Here is a 5,000-nt window from a genome sequence, read left to right on the forward strand (position 1 = left end):
ATATGATACAAAAGTAAAAAAACACCAGATATTTTGTCTTTTTTTACATATTTAGTGGGGTCATTAATATTTATGGCAGATTCTCCAAGTTACAGCTTAATGTAGGGTTGCTCACCATACGTGTAAAAGGCAGGTTCCGCACCTTGCCTGCTGTCAGATGGATGGACTTTATACTCTGGTTTCTCTTCAGATCGAATAAATCTTTCGCCTTTTACTAAAGATTTCCGTGGAGTGGAACGAACACGAGTTTCACTCAATTTTTTCAGGCCCAGTTTACACTGGCTGTGCTAAACTTGTACAAAAGTAGAAGAAACTTCTTAAACAGAGATCCAAGAGGTTCTAAGCACCAAGCTGTTGCGAAAAAAAGAAAAAGTTTTGGATCCCTATTTATGATGTCAGCATCTTTGACTGCGGGCAAAGCATGCCTCAGGCTCTGGCATTCTTGACAGCTGGGGGGCTCTGCCGAGAGACCAAGCATGCATTTAGGGGCGTGTCAGCAGTGGGCATGCCTCATTTGAATACCCATGTTGCACTGCAAGCAGCTGTGCTCCTCTTCCCTTTGCTGTTAACATGATACAAGCTAAAAAAAAAAAAAAAAAAGATATTTTTTTCTTTTTTTACATATTTAGTGGGGTCATTAATATTTATGGCAGATTCTCCAAGTTAAAGCTTAATTTAGTGTTGCTCACCATACGTGTGAAAGGCAGGTTCCACACCTTGCCTGCTGTCAGATGGATGGACTTTATACTCTGGTTTCTCTTCAGATCGAATAAATCTTTCGCCTTTTACTAAAGATTTCCGTGGAGAGGAACGACCATGAGTTTCACTCAATTTTTTCAGGCCCAGTTTACGCTGGCTGTGCTAAACTTGTACAAAAGTAGAAGAAACTTCTTAAACAGAGATCCAAGAGGTTCTAAGCACCAAGCTGTTGCGAAAAAAAGAAAAAGTTTTGGATCCCTATTTATGATGTCAGCATCTTTGACTGCGGGCAAAGCATGCCTCAGGCTCTGGCTTTCTTGACAGCTGCAGGGCTCTGCCGAGAGACCAAGCATGCATTTAGGGGCGTGTCAGCAGTGGGCATGCCTCATTTGAATACCCATGTTGCACTGCAAGCAGCTGTGCTCCTCTTCCCTTTGCTGTTAATATGATACAAGCTTAAAAAAACACAGATTTTTTCTTTTTTTACATATTTAGTGGGGTCATTAATATTTATGGCAGATTCTCCAAGTTACAGCTTAATGTAGGGTTGCTCACCATACGTGTAAAAGGCAGGTTCCACACCTTGCCTGCTGTCAGATGGATGGATTTTATACTCTGGTTTTTCTTCAGATCGAATAAATCTTTCGCCTTTTACTAAAGATTTCCGTGGAGAGGAACGACCACGAGCTTCACTCAATTTTTTCAGGCCCAGTTTACACTGGCTGTGCTAAACTTGTACAAAAGTAGAAGAAACTTCTTAAACAGAGATCCAAGAGGTTCTAAGCACCAAGCTGTTGCGAAAAAAAGAAAAAGTTTTGGTTCCCTATTTATGATGTCAGCATCTTTGACTGCGGGCAAAGCATGCCTCAGGCTCTGGCATTCTTGACAGCTGCGGGGCTCTGCCGAGAGACCAAGCATGCATTTAGGGGCGTGTCAGCAGTGGGCATGCCTCATTTGAATACCCATGTTGCACTGCAAGCAGCTGTGCTCCTCTTCCCTTTGCTGTTAACATGATACAAGCTTAAAAAAACACCAGATATTTTGTATTTTTTTACATATTTAGTGGGGTCATTAATATTTATGGCAGATTCTCCAAGTTAAAGCTTAATGTAGGGTTGCTCACCATACGTGTGAAAGGCAGGTTCCACACCTTGCCTGCTGTCAGATGGATGGACTTTATACTCTGGTTTCTCTTCAGATCGAATAAATCTTTCGCCTTTTACTAAAGATTTCCGTGGAGAGGAACGAACACGAGTTTCACTCAATTTTTTCAGGCCCAGTTTACACTGGCTGTGCTAAACTTGTACAAAAGTAGAAGAAGCTTCTTAAACAGAGATCTTAGAGGTTCTAAGCACCAAGCTGTTGCGGAAAAAAAGAAAAAGTTTTGGTTCCCTATTTATGATGTCAGCATCTTTGACTGCGGGCAAAGCATGCCTCAGGCTCTGGCATTCTTGACAGCTGCAGGGCTCTGCCGAGAGACCAAGCATGCATTTAGGGGTGTGTCAGCAGTGGGCATGCCTCATTTGAATACCCATGTTGCACTGCAAGCAGCTGTGCTCCTCTTCCCTTTGCTGTTAATATGATACAAAAGTAAAAAAACACCAGATATTTTGTCTTTTTTTACATATTTAGTGGGGTCATTAATATTAATGGCAGATTCTCCAAGTTAAAGCTTAATGTAGGGTTGCTCACCATATGTGTGAAAGGCAGGTTCCACACCTTGCCTGCTGTCAGATGGATGGACTTTATACTCTGGTTTCTCTTCAGATCGAATAAATCTTTCGCCTTTTACTAAAGATTTCCGTGGAGAGGAACGAACACGAGTTTCACTCAATTTTTTCAGGCCCAGTTTACACTGGCTGTGCTAAACTTGTACAAAAGTAGAAGAAACTTCTTAAACAGAGATCCAAGAGGTTCTAAGCACCAAGCTGTTGTGAAAAAAAGAAAAAGTTTTGGTTCCCTATTTATGATGTCAGCATCTTTGACTGCGGGCAAAGCATGCCTCAGGCTCTGGCATTCTTGACAGCTGCAGGGCTCTGCCGAGAGACCAAGCATGCATTTAGGGGCGTGTCAGCAGTGGGCATGCCTCATTTGAATACCCATGTTGCACTGCAAGCAGCTGTGCTCCTCTTCCCTTTGCTGTTAATATGATACAAGCGTAAAAAAACACCAGAGATTTTGTATTTTTTTACATATTTAGTGGGGTCATTAATATTTATGGCAGATTCTCCAAGTTACAGTTTAATGTAGGGTTGCTCACCATACGTGTAAAAGGCAGGTTCCGCACCTTGCCTGCTGTCAGATGGATGGACTTTATACTCTGGTTTCTCTTCAGATCGAATAAATCTTTCGCCTTTTACTAAAGATTTCCGTGGAGAGGAACGAACACGAGTTTCACTCAATTTTTTTCAGGCCCAGTTTACACTGGCTGTGCTAAACTTGTACAAAAGTAGAAGAAACTTCTTAAACAGAGATCCAAGAGGTTCTAAGCACCAAGCTGTTGCGAAAAAAAGAAAAAGTTTTGGTTCCCTATTTATGATGTCAGCATCTTTGACTGCGGGCAAAGCATGCCTCAGGCTCTGGCATTCTTGACAGCTGCAGGGCTCTGCCGAGAGACCAAGCATGCATTTACGGGCGTGTCAGCAGTGGGCATGCCTCATTTGAATACCCATGTTGCACTGCAAGCAGCTGTGCTCCTCTTCCCTTTGCTGTTAATATGATACAAAAGTAAAAAAACACCAGATATTTTGTCTTTTTTTACATATTTAGTGGGGTCATTAATATTAATGGCAGATTCTCCAAGTTAAAGCTTAATGTAGGGTTGCTCACCATACGTGTGAAAGGCAGGTTCCACACCTTGCCTGCTGTCAGATGGATGGACTTTATACTCTGGTTTCTCTTCAGATCGAATAAATCTTTCGCCTTTTACTAAAGATTTCCGTGGAGAGGAACGAACACGAGTTTCACTCAATTTTTTCAGGCCCAGTTTACACTGGCTGTGCTAAACTTGTACAAAAGTAGAAGAAACTTCTTAAACAGAGATCCAAGAGGTTCTAAGCACCAAGCTGTTGCGAAAAAAAGAAAAAGTTTTGGTTTCCTATTTATGATGTCAGCATCTTTGACTGCGGGCAAAGCATGCCTCAGGCTCTGGCATTCTTGACAGCTGCAGGGCTCTGCCGAGAGACCAAGCATGCATTTAGGGGCGTGTCAGCAGTGGGCATGCCTCATTTGAATACCCATGTTGCACTGCAAGCAGCTGTGCTCCTCTTCCCTTTGCTGTTAATATGATACAAGCTTAAAAAAAAAAACAGATATTTTTTCTTTTTTTACATATTTAGTGGGGTCATTAATATTTATGGCAGATTCTCCAAGTTACAGCTTAATGTAGGGTTGCTCACCATACGTGTAAAAGGCAGGTTCCGCACCTTGCCTGCTGTCAGATGGATGGACTTTATACTCTGGTTTCTCTTCAGATCGAATAAATCTTTCGCCTTTTACTAAAGATTTCCGTGGAGAGGAACGAACACGAGTTTCACTCAATTTTTTCAGGCCCAGTTTACACTGGCTGTGCTAAACTTGTACAAAAGTAGAAGAAACTTCTTAAACAGAGATCCAAGAGGTTCTAAGCACTAAGCTGTTGCGAAAAAAAGAAAAAGTTTTGGATCCCTATTTATGATGTCAGCATCTTTGACTGCGGGCAAAGCATGCCTCAGGCTCTGGCATTCTTGACAGCTGGGGGGCTCTGCCGAGAGACCAAGCATGCATTTAGGGGCGTGTCAGCAGTGGGCATGCCTCATTTGAATACCCATGTTGCACTGCAAGCAGCTGTGCTCCTCTTCCCTTTGCTGTTAACATGATACAAGCTAAAAAAAAAAAATATATATATTTTTTTCTTTTTTTACATATTTAGTGGGGTCATTAATATTTATGGCAGATTCTCCAAGTTAAAGCTTAATTTAGGGTTGCTCACCATACGTGTGAAAGGCAGGTTCCACACCTTGCCTGCTGTCAGATGGATGGACTTTATACTCTGGTTTCTCTTCAGATCGAATAAATCTTTCGCCTTTTACTAAAGATTTCCGTGGAGAGGAACGACCATGAGTTTCACTCAACTTTTTCAGGCCCAGTTTACACTGGCTGTGCTAAACTTGTACAAAAGTAGAAGAAACTTCTTAAACAGAGATCCAAGAGGTTCTAAGCACCAAGCTGTTGCGAAAAAAAGAAAAAGTTTTGGATCCCTATTTATGATGTCAGCATCTTTGACTGCGGGCAAAGCATGCCTCAGGCTCTGGCTTTCTTGA

General features: G+C 41.9%; 9 non-coding genes across 9 annotated transcripts; all 9 read left to right on the forward strand.

Annotated features, from left to right (window-relative positions):
- The first annotated feature begins 170 nt into the window (after positions 1-170).
- LOC134569638 (U5 spliceosomal RNA) lies at positions 171-284 on the forward strand. The gene has a single exon (XR_010084310.1). It is a non-coding gene; the product is annotated as a U5 spliceosomal RNA (small nuclear RNA).
- Positions 285-744: 460 nt separating this feature from the next.
- LOC134570378 (U5 spliceosomal RNA) lies at positions 745-858 on the forward strand. Its single transcript, XR_010085010.1, has one exon. It is a non-coding gene; the product is annotated as a U5 spliceosomal RNA (small nuclear RNA).
- A 451-nt stretch (positions 859-1,309) lies between these two features.
- On the forward strand, positions 1,310-1,423 carry LOC134569852 (U5 spliceosomal RNA). The gene has a single exon (XR_010084517.1). It is a non-coding gene; the product is annotated as a U5 spliceosomal RNA (small nuclear RNA).
- Positions 1,424-1,877: 454 nt separating this feature from the next.
- On the forward strand, positions 1,878-1,991 carry LOC134570494 (U5 spliceosomal RNA). Its single transcript, XR_010085119.1, has one exon. It is a non-coding gene; the product is annotated as a U5 spliceosomal RNA (small nuclear RNA).
- A 455-nt stretch (positions 1,992-2,446) lies between these two features.
- Positions 2,447-2,560, forward strand: LOC134570495 (U5 spliceosomal RNA). The gene has a single exon (XR_010085120.1). It is a non-coding gene; the product is annotated as a U5 spliceosomal RNA (small nuclear RNA).
- Positions 2,561-3,014: 454 nt separating this feature from the next.
- Positions 3,015-3,130, forward strand: LOC134570529 (U5 spliceosomal RNA). Its single transcript, XR_010085153.1, has one exon. It is a non-coding gene; the product is annotated as a U5 spliceosomal RNA (small nuclear RNA).
- Positions 3,131-3,583: 453 nt separating this feature from the next.
- On the forward strand, positions 3,584-3,697 carry LOC134570496 (U5 spliceosomal RNA). The gene has a single exon (XR_010085121.1). It is a non-coding gene; the product is annotated as a U5 spliceosomal RNA (small nuclear RNA).
- Positions 3,698-4,152: 455 nt separating this feature from the next.
- On the forward strand, positions 4,153-4,266 carry LOC134570497 (U5 spliceosomal RNA). The gene has a single exon (XR_010085122.1). It is a non-coding gene; the product is annotated as a U5 spliceosomal RNA (small nuclear RNA).
- Positions 4,267-4,724: 458 nt separating this feature from the next.
- On the forward strand, positions 4,725-4,838 carry LOC134570511 (U5 spliceosomal RNA). Its single transcript, XR_010085136.1, has one exon. It is a non-coding gene; the product is annotated as a U5 spliceosomal RNA (small nuclear RNA).
- Positions 4,839-5,000: the final 162 nt, after the last annotated feature.

This window comes from Pelobates fuscus, chromosome 7, assembly GCF_036172605.1.
Source record: "Pelobates fuscus isolate aPelFus1 chromosome 7, aPelFus1.pri, whole genome shotgun sequence".
NCBI lineage: Eukaryota > Metazoa > Chordata > Amphibia > Anura > Pelobatidae > Pelobates > Pelobates fuscus.